This window comes from Microtus oregoni, unplaced genomic scaffold (genome assembly GCF_018167655.1).
Source record: "Microtus oregoni isolate MIOR12 unplaced genomic scaffold, Mior012 000110F_ref0000174, whole genome shotgun sequence".
Taxonomy (NCBI): domain Eukaryota; kingdom Metazoa; phylum Chordata; class Mammalia; order Rodentia; family Cricetidae; genus Microtus; species Microtus oregoni.
In genome coordinates this window covers 1244106-1258700 of record NW_024544728.1, presented here as the reverse complement: position 1 = coordinate 1258700, position 14595 = coordinate 1244106, and positions in this window count along the sequence as shown.

Genomic DNA, 14595 nt, shown 5'->3' with positions numbered 1-14595 from the left:
GATCCTCTACAAAAGCAACAAATACTGTTGCTCACTGAGCCATTTCTCCAGCTTCAAGTCCATTTTCATACAATCATTTCTAACAGAGCTGATATTAAAAGATTGAATTGTTCAGTTATGCTGTTACGTTTCCCAAATACACTATGAGTGAAAATGGGAAATGTAACAGCACACTGAATAATTCAATAATGCACATAAATAAGAAACAGTTCAGTAGTTGGGTTCCTGCTGGTTTCGTTTGTCTTGTGCTTTCAATTCACAGGTAAAGCTGGCTTACGTAGAAATATAGTCACTAAGTCATATATACTTTATCTTTGGGCTTGGGAGATAAGATCAGAAAGCGAAGAAGCAAAAAAAAGAAGAGAAATGGCAAAAGAAAATAATAGTGCCTCTTCTCAGAAGTATAGGAAAGGTTGGAAGACTGTTAAGTCTTGATATGAGCCCATCTTTCTATGGTGAACCAGATAAAAACACGACCTGAACTGGAATGAGATGTTTCAGAGCCTGAAAGTTATTTGTGTAGCTAGGTTTAAAAATACTGAAGTCATTTAGAAATGGACATGAAAGGCTTTTAAACACTGTCTTTTCTACCTGGAAATAAAATGAATGGGAGCAAAATAGAGACATGGACATCTGACCACATTTGTAGTACAGACAGATTTGTTTAACATCTTGATAATGTTTGATCCCCAGTTTAATCAAATGCAAGGATCTGTTCAAAACTTGGAGTCTTAAACAGACCCTACACCTTGGATGTCTAGCATTTTTTTTTCATGGTCCAGTGAGAAACTATCCCAAAAATCAACAGATATAGTAGGTAGATTTTTAAATTCATGGGAAAATCCAGAGCTATAGATGGAGGAAGAATATACTAAGCCAGAATGTGTCAGCAGGTGAGGCATGTTTGACTTGTTTTCCTTTTGTTTCCTCATGCTTGAGAAATTTAATAAATTCTACCAACTCCTTTTTAAAAATGAAACTTCAACTAAACCAATAACTTCCCATCAATTAGTCCTGTGAAGCCTGTATTGTGAACATATACTCTGTGAAAATACCAGTAGAACTTCTGTAGATGCAAGAAAAACATCTTGGTTAGACGTCCATGTCAGTGGAAAATACACACAACAATTAACAGGCGGAAATCATCAAAAGTTAATAATTGAAGCACCTGGAGAACCTATGAAAAAATCTGGGAAGGTAAGGCAATTATTGCTTTGTAGAGTCATGCTAAGTTTGGGAGATGACAGAAAAGTTGGAGCAGTACCCTTGTCAATTAAAAAGTATATACTTGAGTTTTGTGTAGGATTATAGATATGGATCTATTTGCCTTCTTCTACAATGCCAACATCCACTTAGACCAGCACCATTAGTTAAAGATGCTTTCTTTTTTTCCACTGTATAATTTTGTATAATTTTCCCACCTGTTTGAACAAAAACAGGCATCTTACAGGTGTGTGGACTTTCTTCTGGGTCTTCAATTAGATTCCATGATCCACCTATCTTTTTATGCCAATGCCATGTGATTTTTTATTACCGTAGCTCTGTATTTGAACTTGAAATCAGGGATGGTAATACCTCTAGAAGTTCTTTTATTGTACAGGATTGTTTTACGTATCCTGGGTTTTTTGTTATTGTTTTTGTTTTTCCATGTGAAATCGAATATTGTTTTTTCAAGGTCTATAAAGAATTGTGTTGAGATTTATTGTGAACTGCAACATAGCACAAGGGATTCTCCCAGGAATCTACAAGGGTGACCCCAGTTAAAACTCCTAGCAATAGCAGATAGTAGCCTGAACTGGCCATCTCCTGCAGCTAGATTGGTACCTAATCTATTTTTCATCAGAATCTTCATCCAGCAAATGATGGAAACAGATGCAAACCCACAGTCAAACATTAGGTAGAGTTTGGGGAATCTTGCAGAAGAGGCGGAGAAATGAAGTTTTCCAGAAATATAAGATGAGCAAATCTTGTGTAGTCTATGATAGTAACACAAAAGAGATTGGAAAATGTTGGAAAAATCATGAAAACACATGGTAACAACACCATTGGGCAAGTTCAATAGTAGCTGTCCTCTGTAGACAAGAGCCAGCAGGAAGAACCTTGTAGTAGCTCGAGTCACTGACAGCCCTGGAACTAACCCCATGAAAAAAAGGCCAGTTAGTGGAGCACGGCCACAAGAGTGGGGGTTATAGTAGTGATCACCCGGGTGGATGTGGTACCCCATGGGGCCCAGTTCAGAATTATAGAGGTAGATAATAGAACACAGATTCCCTACAGCAAAATAGACACACGAAGATGTGGGTATATTCAAGCACAAGAAACCAGAGACGGAAAACTTAGAGCAGTTTCAGTAGAAGTCACAATTTTAGTTTCCAGACATGATCCACTTTGCACATTCCGTAGTCATTAAGAGGTGATTTAGTCTCTGAGAGGGGCGACCTTGTTTAGACTAGAGCAACTATGCGCAGTAATGAGTCCTCAGCCCTTTTCCGAGGGCACTCTGTCTCTACTCATACAGCTATGTAGTGTGGGGAGGATGAAGGGAATCCTCAGACATTTGGAAACCATCATGGAAACAATCTGAGTTGACGCTGCTATCATCAAAAAGACTTAAGATATGGTTGCCCTGTTTGAAGGTAACACAGCACCCAGGAAAAGGGTAGCTCAAGAGTGAATTACAGTAGGCCTACTAAATGCAAAGATGTGTCTAGTCATTGTTTCTGTGATCCCCAATGCATTATTGTTATTAGTATACTTCACAATACTAATACTCGAATGGATCTTCTTTTGTGCAAGCAAGAGGCATTGCACCAGAGAATGCAAAGGAAGGATCATATTAATACATTGTACTGTAAAGAAAATGTCATAAGTTTATGGTGTAAGTTAGTTCTGCCTTTATTTATTTATATATTTTAGATTTAAAATGTTTTTTATTGATTTTTATTGAGCTCTACATTTTTCTCTGCTCCCATCCCTGCAGGATACGGATAGAATGATCACCATCACATCCCCATTTAATCCGTCAATCTGGTTCTGGAAAATGGTAAATAGACCCTGGAATGTGAATCCAGGCGTTCTTCTGATTAGCAGTCACTGCCATAGCAGATGCAGTATCTCTATTCAATCAGATAACATTGCTTGTGGAACACACAGTTTGTGTCTATTGATTTGTACCCTTATTTAAATTAGGATAGAAACAGCTCATATTTGCAGGAAGTATCAGGAGTAGGCTCATGGGATGAAAAGGACTCTGTAGGAAGCCTAAACTTAGATCATATGATCTGTCAACCCCAGTGGGCTGGAGAAATTAGTGAAGGAGAATAGTCCATGTAGGATTTATGGCAAAATTCCCTGTGAGGACTCCAACAAAGACTCATGAGGTTCTGAAGGAAATCCATCCCCTCTGTAATAAGATTTTAATATCTTTTGGGAAATAACCACACTCATGTTAGTTGGCTTTGATGGAAATGGAACACCTGATTGTTAAAGAATAAGTCTGTGACCAAAACTACTCATCAGGAGCTGAATCCTGTCTGATGTGATACAGTATAAATCGAGTAAACACGGCAAAAATTTATTGTAACTTGAAAGTGATATTTCTGGGATCACTCAAACAACAGCAAGGAACATAACTTTGTTTCAGTCCATGCTGTCTGGAGAGACAGATTTGGGAAGATGTGCAGAGGCACAGGATGGTGTTTATTATGAGAGTTGGCTCATTTCTTTATGGAGAAGCACTGTGATAGGCCATCTGAGAGTTGGAAAACATCAAAACTAGCGACCCGGGTCAGCACAAGTCTAAGAGGGCTTCAGAGCCTAGGGAGTTGCGATGCGATTCTTAGTTCTAGACTCAGAAGCCTAGATGGAGGTACTTAGGCACTGTTTTGAGCTCTGGACCCTAGAGGTAAAGAAAATCTGGAGTCGTGAATCAGAAGGATGGGAAAGGGCAGCCAGGGAGGATGTGTCAGGATGAGACTTCTCTTTCTCTTTGTTTTGCTCCACCTGGCCTTCCATATGGCTGGATGGTCCTCCTTTGCTTCAAGGGAGCGACTTTGGAAGTGAGTTCACCAATTTATCCGCCAGTCATTTCTGCAAATACTTAACAAGCACCCCAGAGGCAGCCCAATTATTCAAACCTAAAGTGAAATTATACAAATTACAGAACAAGAAAGGTGCCTTCTATGCCCACTGAGTTACAGAGAGCAAATATCTCATAATTCAGTCAAAATGGTGTCCAAACTGCCTGGAATACAGCATAATCCTCAAGGCATGGCAACTGAAGAAACAATGTAGCAAAGCCGCTTTTCATAGTTCCACTCACACAAACAGGCTGGCCACCTCTAGCAAATGTTATAAAATGACCCTCTTCTAATCATTCAAGGAGCAAAAGGGGAAGAAGTAGATCAATGGGCACTCATTTTGCACACTTGCCTGTGAGCGTAAATGCTCATAACTGGGAAACATGTTAACAAAACCATCACATTGAACCACATAAAGGATTAATTTCTGCAAATTTCTGAAGTTGAGTCGGGATGTAAAAGGACAAGAAAAAGCTTGCTTCTTGAAACTGAGAACGCCACTTATCCTGTGTATCATACAAGTGCTCAACCTTTCAAGCTGCAGTGATTTTCCATGTCGGTGTCATGTGACGTCCCAAGGAGTGCTATTAACTCAGCAGTTCAATGACACCGCAACAGTCTCCGTGGCATGAAACAGCTCCCAGCAATTTACCAAATTGTTTGCTCATTGAGTTGTATTTTCAGAAGTGAAAATGATCAGTTTAAGTGTTTCCCCTCAGCATAATACACACAAGACAAGATCCAGAAAAAAAAACCTGAAATGACAATCCAGTTACTGTTCTGTTTCATGGTACTATTAAAAAGTCATGCAAATTCTACACATAGTTTTTGCTGTTAATATCATGCCTTGTGGTCTGTTGAGTGTTGAACGGGAACAGCCCCTGTGCTCGGGGCTTTTATAGATCCTAGTCAATAAAAGATGAATTAACTACACCAGTTAGTGTGAGGCTTTGGGGCTTGTTTTGAGCTATAATTTTTTCCTCTTTGTCTTTTCATTTCTTCCTCTTTATTCTTTTAGGATGCCATGCCCAATGGAAGAACGTTATGTGACTTTTTTTTTTCAGAGATACCACAACTAGTGTTCACTTAGAAAGCTTGCTGAAAATATAGGAAAGCTTTTAACAAAATTTAGAGATGTCACCCAAAGTCCCCAGTGGCTTTTCACAGAAAGAATTTGAAATTTGATAAATATTTGGACAACAGTAAAGTCTTTTGTTGCTAATTTACTGGGTTACATTTTTCCTTGAGAGGACCAATTTCGCTGCATAACAAAAAGAAGTAAAGAAAGAAAATGTACCTGTTAGTTACACACGGTTTATTTGCAAGAGTTTGATATCTTTAATTTACCAAAAAAGTCATTGCATTGTATCTAAGAATTTATAAATAGATACTGTTATGAAGCAAATTTACTCATGACTGTCTTAAAATTACTTTAAAAATTAATCTTCAGTACACTTATATTTATGTTTCTACTTTAAATGAATCTTGCATTTAAGCATATAAATATAGCATAGAATTATACACTAAACATTTGGAAACAATGAGTTTAATGGGATATTAATGTTTCCTTCCATCAACAGAAATATATTATTGTCTCCATAGAAGGGAACACTGTTTCAAAAGCATTCTAAACAAAATTAAGACTTAGTTAATCTAAGCACCCTTCTAAGGAAAAACAAACCAAACAAAGCAAAAAAATGATTTATCATCTACCTTCCACTTTTATGAGTTTATTTATCCCGAGATAACATTTGCAAAGCTTTCCAAAAACAGAAAAGCAAAAGTTTCTGTTTCTAATTTAAATAGTCATATGACATGTGACCTTAGTGCAATAAGAGCTGTGCCAGCCAGGGCAGGTTCTTCTATGGATCAAGGGTATTTTTGTTAAATTGCAAAAATTTAAAACAAATGTCTCTCTAAGCAAAAAAATAATTAAAATAAAAACCCTTAAGGGCATCATCAGTCATAAGTTTAAAACACATGCTCAAACAATTAACAGCCAAATCACAATAAGAAAGCTAAGAGATTTTCCTGAACACTTTGTGGTATATTTAAAATCTTCTCTTTTGAAGAGAATTATTCTAGGATGACCAATTTTCTTTTTGCACTTTTACTCAATAAACACTGACGAGTCAATTATGTAACAGTAAAACTAAGCAAAACAAAGCAGCATTGAGCTATTTGACTAGATTAAATGCCAGAAGAGAAAAAAAAAAATTCCTAGCTCTTCTGTTTTATCTAGTAAACAGTGACATTCCTTTGAAGTCGTCCAAGACTTGGCTGGTTATTATATCATTCTTTTCTGCACACTCATAAAAATCCACACACAGATGTAAGGCGAGAAGAGAGGCATGCTGCAGTATGACTTCTTCAAATATTAATAGCACCGGAGACACGTCTCTGCACAGCAGCAGAAAAATATCCGTGTGAGTTGAACGTCACAGAGAGTACGTCCCGTAGGAAGGAGAGCCGCAGCGTATCTTCTCAGTCACCTAGTGCTTCTTCCTCTTTAACACTACGTGAACAGTGGAGTGATAAACATGGTGTTCCTCTCTCCAGTCTCAGATGGCTTCTTCAGGTGTAATTGCAGAGTCAACAAGAGTGCTCATTTTAAAACTGTTTTAAAAACAAATACCCAAGGCTATTTGCAAAGAAGATAATAGCACAAGCTCTCAAAAGCAGAATGTGGCTGTTCCTATATCTTACACCGCTGCTCCCACCAGCGTCTCTCTTTGAACTGTGGTGGGTGAAACATGAACATAGGATCTGTTTGCAATAATGTGAATTATCCTCCCAGTTGTATGACTTTTCATACTCACAGATGATTGCATTTCATTTATACTTCCTGTCCCCTAGATTACTTTAACATGCCTTTGAGTTTTCCTTTAGACACTAGTCTACTTAATATAAGAACAGTTTGAATTAGTAACACTGACATTTTTCCCTACATGGATTTTTTTTTACTTTCAAAATATTTCTCATTCTATGAGCATTTTTGTCTTCCTTTTTATAGTAATAATAAAAATCTTTTATTCATACAATATATTTTGGTCATGTTTACCTGTTCCCCAAGTCATCCCAACCTTCCCGCCCAATGAATTTTATATCATTTTTCTCTCCACCTCTACTTTTTTGAAAAAAGGGGCAAAAAAAAAAGCAAGAAGCAAACAAAAAAAAAAGCCCCATTAAAACCACAAGAATGAAAATCAAACTGACAAAAGATCATTAGCAAAACCTGCCCAAACAAAGCAAAATGAAACAAAAAGTCCACAAAAATACCATTCAGTCTTTTTTGTGTTGGTCAGTTTCTCCTGGGCGTGGGGTCTGCTCTGGAGTGCAGTTGATATACCCAGTGAGTGACGTGCCATCTGAGAAAACGGATTTTCCCTTTGGTAGAGAGTTTCACTTGCAAGACAGCTTCTTGACAAGGGTGGGACCCCTTGCCCACTTCCCACTCTCAGTGCTGGGGCCCCATCTGCCTTAAACCTGCCACTGTCTCTATGAGTTCAAGTGCGCCGCAGTTCTGCAGTGCAGAGTCTGGAAGATACTCTTTCTGCATGTCTTCTTAAGATTGGGTAGCTCTACTAAAGTGTTAGGTGACTTTTGTTGTTTGTTTGTTTGTTTTGAAACTGAGCATTGTAGTTTATTTTCTGTTGCTGTGATAAAACATTCTGACCAAAAGCAACCTGGTGAGGAAAGGGTTTATTTTAAACCTTACAGGACCCAGTCCATCATTAAAGAAAATCAGGGCTAGAACCAAATGAAGATAGAAATCTGGATGGAGAAAGCACTGGCCACAGAGAGATGCTGCTTATTGGCTTGCTTCCCCCGACTTGTTCAGCTATTTTCTCAATTACCTACCTGTTATGGGCAGTAGCACCCATAGTGGGCTAAGCCTTCATACATCAACTAGCAATTAGGAAAATATCCACAGATCTTCCCACAGGCCAATCTCATATGTGAAGTTGACAAAAACCAACCATCATAAAGGAACTCCCTATATGGATTACACCAGCCTCAAACTCACAGAGACCCACTAGCTTCTACCTTCTTTACAAGGATTAAAGGTCTACATCACCACATCCTGCCACTATATACATACTTTGTTCTTTTACAACTGTCTTTTCGATGTTGTCTCCAAAAAACTTTTTCAACTAAACATCACATAGTCCTTCCTAACATAACCCTCGGATTGGCACTGTCATATTAGGAAATCAGCCGTGGTAAGGGCTCCATGAACTTTCTTGAGAGAAGCAGATGTCCCAAAGTTTATGAATCTCATCCATCTATGCCACAGTTCATTTGGTCAGGCCTACCTTGATCAAGGGCAAGTTTATAGAGAAGGAGGCTGGCTGACACAGTCAGAAGGGGATAGTTTGTATTCCCGAGGAATGAGCACTTCAGGGCCGGGGCAGGGGTGGGGGGCACAAATGTCTTCCTTTCTGGATCCACTTCAAGAAGTTTGTATACATAATTCATATACAGATTTCTTTTCTTCTCACCAGTCCTTTAATCAGGTTCCTTCCCAACTTCTCACAAGTGTGACAAACCATTAATCTTACTTTATGCCTTTCCTTTTTTTCCAGCCAGATAGATAAAGATGCATGCTTACCATTAGCCGATTGCTTTCAGAGCACTGTGCCATTGCAATCGCCCACCTGTTCCAGGGAACTGCACGGAAAGCTACGAGCTGGGATGAAGTCAGTCCCTCAACTGGTCTTAGAGAATTTCTAACGAAACAGTTGATAAAGTGTGAGGGAGAAATGCCAGTGGGTCAAGAGTGGGCATTACCATGTTTTGAGAGAGAACAGTTAACAAAAGACAGAGGCCCCATGACTCCCTGAGATGCCGTCCTGCATAGGCATTATTTTATTTCATGGGAGTTTCGAGACATACTTATCTGCATATCCTTCTCCTTCTTTCTCTTCTGTTCTCCCCACTCATTCCTAGCATTCTTCTTTTCATCCACAGCTTGCTTACTTGCCCTGAAATATGAGCCAACACATAGTAGCAACTACACTATTGTCAGCTGCTGAGGGATGATGGGGAGCGATGCAGACCAGTTGTTCCTTTGGGACCATCACGCTGTGCTAGCACAGTAGCTTCAACCTTCCCAACACCACAACCTTGCAATACTCATGCCATGGTAACCCCAACCATAACATTATTTTTGTTTTATTTCATAACTGTAATTTTGCTATGGTGATGAGTTGTAATGTAAACTTTTTGGAGGCAGAGCTTTTCCAAAGGAGTCACCACCCACAGGTTGAGAATCACCACAATTGGAGGCCTGCTGCTCCATGCTCTGGTGTTCAGTTTCAGGGAATAGCATGCCAATGTTCCGGAAACCTGAGAGTTAAAAATTCAGCTGTCTTCCTCAGACCCCACTGGTCCCTTCAAGGGTGAGGTTATGCAGGTTGCCTGGTGCCTCCCTTAGTTTCCATGGCCTACAGGGTGGAGAGACAGTAATATGACCTCCTGTAATATGACAGTAATATGACCTCCTGTAATATGACAGTAATATGACCTCCTGTAATATGACAGTAATATGACCTCCTGTAATATGACAGTAATATGACCTCCTGTAATATGACAGTAATATGACCTCCTGTAAGACCAGTTCAAATGCTGAGAATTCTGAGGAATTCTCAGAAAGTGTCAGTTCTTGCATCTTCTGGTAAATACTTAGAAAACATTCCCTCCAATGAAAAACATGTTTTCTCACAAAACCTTAAGACTCATAAAAATATTTTGTTATTTTTGATGGGGAAAATTTGAAAGGGAGAGTAGTTAGGATTTTATTGCTGTGCAGAGACACCATGACCACCACAACTCTTCTAAAAGAAAACATTTAATTAGGGCTGGCTTACAGTTTCAAAGGTTTAGTCCATTATCATGATGGAGGGAAGCATGTCACTGTGTGGACAGACATGGAGTTGGACAGGTAGCTCAAAGTTCTACATCTGGATCTGCAGGCAGCTGGAAGTGACTGCCACATTGGGTGTGGCTTGAGCATCTGAGACCTCCAAACCCCACCCCCTAGTGACATATTTCCTCCAGCAAAGCCACAGCTATTCCAACAAGGCCACATCTCTTAATAGTGCCACTCTCTATGAACCTAGGGGCCATTTTCATTCAAACTAGTACATGCCCTAAATCACCAGATCCTAATAACTTCACTGAAGTTCTAGGCTCTGAATCTTTTACTCTTTACCAAGGTCTCTGCAGTCTGTCAGCACCGTTATCAGCTGAATGAGAAAGCATTAGTTTACCTGGTATTTGTAATGTCTCTGTGAACTGAATCATGAAATGCCTTGGACAGTAACCATGAGTGGGGAGCAGGGATTTATCTTGATCTGTCTCAGGTTAAAATAGGAGTTTCCCTGAGCCTCAGGTGTAGGAGTTGTATTGTAGATTTATCAGCTAAGGCTTGGAACTCTGCAGTTGGTTGTTCTTTGCATGCATGCATTTTGACCAGTTGTGGATCTCTGCAATTGTTTCTATTTGCTGCAAAAATGAATTTTTTTGATGAGGGGTGAGTTCTATACTTATTTGTGAATATAAAGGTGAGATTATAGGAAAGTGGTAGTAGCAGTTTCTCCTCTATGCTCCATGACCTCACCAGTCATAACCAGTTAGTGCTATAGTACCAGACATGAATTATCTCTTACTTACTGGGCCTTTTGTCCAGTTAAAATATAGTTGTTAGTTACCTTATCCAGGGCATCAATGTCACAACTGCACCCTTGGTGATATCTTGCCATGCTGGTCCTTTTTGTGGTTCATAAGCCTCAGAGCTGGGTAGGACTGTTGATTTTTTTCCTGTTGCATAGCTTGGCAGCTTGCTTATTACCTTCTGATACTGTGATAATTAGACCTCAAGGGGGAAGCTTCCAGGTTAGTTCCTGCTCAGTTATCCCAAGTCCTGTGTTTGACGTGCGTAGTGACTTCACCAATAGGGTCTTACATTCAAGTTCTGTGAGGTAATGGTAGACAAGGACAGCCAATAGCCTGCATCGTTTTCTTCCAAGTCTCTTTGATTCCTTTGACCAGTAACTCTTCTCTCTCTCTCTCTCTCTCTCTCTCTCTCTCTCTCTCTCTCTCTCTGTTACACACACACAAACACACACACTATGTATTTTTAAAGTAAATATAAAATGTTTCTTTATGGCTTTTTCAAACACTTATTGATACTGTTTATCTTTTCTACCTCTTTCACACTTGGTATTGGTCTCTGTGCTCCTTTCTCAGTAAAATTCCCATAGTTTTTAATCCATTAATTATTTGATAATTTCATATATCTATACAATATATTCTTGTCATGCTCACCCATGCTCACCCTTCCCCACCCTCTACTTCAAACCTTTTCACCTCTATGAGTCCTCATCACAACCTGCTATTTCCCTCCTGCTATCTTGTCTTTTATTTACTTATTATCTATCTGTTTATATATTTTTTGTGGACAATTGAGTTTAACAAGGTTGTTTTGTGCACTAGAGTGATATTTTGTTTGTAATCTAACAAATAAACTTGTCTGAAGATCAGAGTACAGAGCTAAACCACTAGTTAGCCATAGAGGCCAGTCAGTAATGGCATGCATCTTTAATCCCGGAGGCAGAGGCAGACAGATCTCTGTGAGCTCAAGGCCACCCTGGGCTACACTAGGTTGCTCCAGTCTCAAAGAGAAACAGAGCTAAGTGGTGATGTCTCACACCTTTAATCCCAGTACTTGGGAAACACATACTTTAGTCCCAGCACTAGGGAGGTGGAGATAGGAGCGATATGGCTGGTCAGAGAGAGAAATATAAGGTGGGAGGAGACAGAAGCTCAGATACGGTTTGAGGATGCTGTCTGAGACACGATTGCCCCTTCAATCTGAGGATTCCATAGGGGTAAAAGGTCTGCTTCTCTGAGCTCTCAGTTTTCACTCCCGTGTCTGACTCCTGGATTTTATTTATAGAACAATTAGAATTTGTGCTACAGAGCATGGGTCGAAAGCTAGCGGTTGGAGCACAAGCAAGTCATTACACCACTAAACACAATGACTCTTTCTTAGCAGCAACCATTAACTGCTATGGTTCTCCTGAAAGTAACCAGGCCTCATAAGTCCCTTTTCCAACAATGACTAAACTTTGATAGGTCCAGTTCTGTGCAGTTCTTGTGAGGACAATTGTAATAGCTGTGAATTTGTAAGTAAGTGACATGGGTATGGCCATGTCATAGCCAGAAGACAGCTTTTCAAGTCCTTCCTCCACATCGTCTGACTGTTAAATACTTTCTTTGGTCCGCTTATAAAAGCCTCCTAGATTTCAACCATACTTTGCTTGAACAGATTTTGAATTTGGCTCTCTGATTGTTTTTGTGTAGGATCCTTAGGAACAAGCATGTCATCCCACAAATCTTAACTCCCATACAACAAATATATGGAAAATGAAGATCTGTTTTCAGTGCCTCTGTCATTCTAGGATACCATAGGCAATAATTTAAAGTCATTCTGCTGCTATGTGTCACAGGCTGGCAGACTCCTACTGAAGGACAGAATGTTCACCCCCTCCAGCTTAGGCTATAGACCACAAGCACTTTGTGTTTTTTGAGGTCCCTTTGACCTCAGACAAGTTTAAGTTAGGGTTCTTGTCGGTATCTGCAGAAATGAATTCTGGCTTTACTTAACAGAAAAAAAATGTTGCAGTGATGTCATTGTATGGCCTAGAAATCAGTGAAAAGGCTGGAATACTAAGTTCCTGAACACAGGCAGAGACAGCAAGAATCTGTTTGCTGGGAGCAGCTGGTGTGAATGCCAGTGCAACTGATGTGGGAAACTCAACAAACCACTGGTGCCTTTGCCACTCATGGCCCTGGACTCCTTCAGGCAGAAAGTCTACCGGGCAATTGTTGATCTGAGTATTGTGTTATACATTTGCCATGTGAATACTCTATTTGCTATGCCGAGGACACACAGAGGCTGGAAACTGGGACTGTTGGGATGCTGTGGGAAACCAGAACAGTCTCTACCCTATCTCAGAATTAATTTTAATGCTAGTAATAGCCATAGAACTATGAACCTGAAAGGCTCCAGGAGTCAGCATCATTCTCCCATCTATGGCAGGCCGTGTAACATAGATGTGGATGATATCATCTGCGGTTTCATTTGATCAACTACATAATAAATGTTTTTGAGTATTTAGCAATCCAGGGAATCCGAGACGTGTCATTGTAGATAGTGTTAAAATTAAGCATCCTCCTATCAGGCAGAAATGGTACTAAATTAGAGAATGCAAAAAGCTTAAAAAATTCTTTCAAAACTGATGTGTTGGTTTTCAAGTCATATTGCTACTGATAGTCTGTTGTACTTGATAGAATTTGCTGAAGGAATGTAATGAAAAGTCTGTGCAGAGAGTTCTTGTATCTTAGTTGATATTTTTTGGAACTGGAATAATAATAATAAGTAAATATTAATAAATAAAGTAAATAAGAAGACACTCCTATGTATAAGATACAAGTGGCATGTGAAAAGACCCAATGTGCTGTTCATAAAAGTGAAGAACATGGTGGTTACTTCACCATTCAGAAGGCTGGAGAGTCATTTTTAGTTTACTTTTGGCCTCTCTTATTACTGAGAGGATGTTACATACATACATACATACATACATAGATGGAACTGGACCCTGTAACAAGTTTTATATCTAATCCAAACAACTGAGACAGCTCATGTCCTAATGACTTATGCCACACTAAGAGATAAAACAGAATTACCACAATTCCCTCCTTCTCTGCAAAAATGAAAATACATTTTTTTCTAGTTGAAATGTTGAAATCACATCATAAAACTTTCATTCATTAATATTTTCAAAGTCCAGTCATTACAACATACAAGTCACTCCTTAAAGAGCTTTTTTTTTCACTCAAATAATTAAGTAGAACTAAAGAACCTACATATGTAGACTATTTTCTTTCTCTTCCCTTCTTCCTTCCTAGGCATGATATTTTCTTTTACAAATAGTATAATAAGAATTTAAAAGGCCATCTCCCATTCTAGTAAATGAACACTTATACCATGTGCTGAGTAAGGCTATTTAGAATTACCCTTAAAAGAAAGGAGGGGGGAGGTCTTGGTCATATTTAAATCTTACAGTTCTATTAAACAATATCATGATGTTTGTCAATATGTTTAGTTTTACAAATTACATAAAAGGCTCCCCCAAAAAACCTAGTTGTGATTATTCCTAGGGAGTGGAACTTTGAGACAGTGGAAGGAGTTTGGGCAAATTAAATGTAGCAGTACAAGATAATTTAAACACTAGAACTCTGGAAGACACAGGTGCTCCGATGGCATCGATCAATAGGTATTTATGACACTCTGTGAAGCAAAGAGACAAGCATGAGAGGAATGTCGGAGTTATTTAAGCTTGTAGAGGTGTGAGATGACATGTTCCAGGCGAAGGAAACAGTGTATGTAGTCCTGAAGCAGGAAAGATCATGGTATAAGTTAAAAATTAAAGACGTCCCAAGGGAGGAA